The sequence below is a fragment of the Echinops telfairi genome, unplaced genomic scaffold, assembly GCF_000313985.2.
Source record: "Echinops telfairi isolate 266 unplaced genomic scaffold, ASM31398v2 ScPeMD7_7458;HRSCAF=8496, whole genome shotgun sequence".
Lineage (NCBI taxonomy): Eukaryota > Metazoa > Chordata > Mammalia > Afrosoricida > Tenrecidae > Echinops > Echinops telfairi.
The window spans coordinates 30,091,425-30,092,735 of record NW_022111358.1 but is presented as its reverse complement, the minus strand read 5'-3'; positions in this window follow the sequence as shown (position 1 = coordinate 30,092,735).

The following is a 1,311-nucleotide window of genomic DNA, read 5'->3' as shown; positions in this document are numbered from 1 at the left end:
TTCGTTGCCTGTGACTTCTGTGCCCCTTTCTCTGACTTCCTTTGCCTTAGTGATATTGTGCTGATCACTCTCTTTGTATATTGCCTTTCCCGTCACCCAAATTAATATGGGCCTCATCTCAAAACTCGCTGCCACGGAGTTGATTCCCACCTGTAGGGATCCTATAGGACAGGGTAGAAGTGCCCCGGGGAGTTTCCAAGACTGTAACTCTTGAGAGAAGTAGAAAGCCTTGTCTTTCTCTCAAGGGGTTGTTTCCAAGACTGTAACTCTTGAGAGGAGTAGAAAGCCGTGTCTCTCAAGGAGTGGCAGGCAGATGGTTTCGAACTGCTGACCTTGTGGTTAGCAGCGTAAGCATTATGCCCCCAGGGGTCCTCCAGCTAGTCATTTTCATTTTCCTCCCCTCCCCTCCCTGGTAGCCATCAAAGAAAGCTTCTTTCTGTGTGAAACCTTTCCTTGGCTTTTTGTCATAGTGACCGCCTGCAATTTCTTCTCTTGTGATTGATTTATTTCATTCAGCATGATGTCCTCCAAGTTCATCGTCATGATGAAGCGTTTCCTGAAGTACTTGTTATTCTTTAACAATGCATGCTATATGTTTGTTTATATAGTCATCTGCTGATGGACAGTTAGGGAGTTTCCATCTCTGTGCTGTGTGAATAATGCTGCAACGAGCCTGGGTGTGCATAGCTCTATTTGTGTCCTGGCTGTCATTTCTTTAGGAGATCTACCTAGTAGCTCTCGCCACATTCATTCAATCTTCACGCTGAACCAGTAATCTGAGAAGCTGGCAGCGCTCAGAGATATTGGGGTTTGGCTTCAGACTACCACAATAAAGCAATTACTGCAATAAAAATGAACCACACTGGGGAGCGAACAAATATCAGTAGAAATGTTCTGAAATAGATTGTGGTGATTGCACAAATCCTCTTAATATGACCAAATGATTAAATCATATGCTATGTGAAGGATATGCTAATAAAACGCTTTCAAAAGATGGACCACATAAATTTTTGTTTTCCAATGCCTATAAAGTATGCTTACAAGATACTGTCGTATACAAAGTGTGTAATAGCATCATGAGAAGTTTTAAATATTGTGAGGATTTCTAAAATGTTACACAGAGACACAAAGTGAGCGCCCGCTGTTGGGATAAAAATGGCGCCGACACACTTGCTCCAGGCGGAGTTGACACAAACTTTCCATTTGTAGGAAGGACAGTATCTTCGCAGCGCAACGAAGAGCAACGCAATAAAAAGACGAATGCCTGTACATGAAAAAGAAGGTGGCATCAGGATTAGAGGGAGACCCATT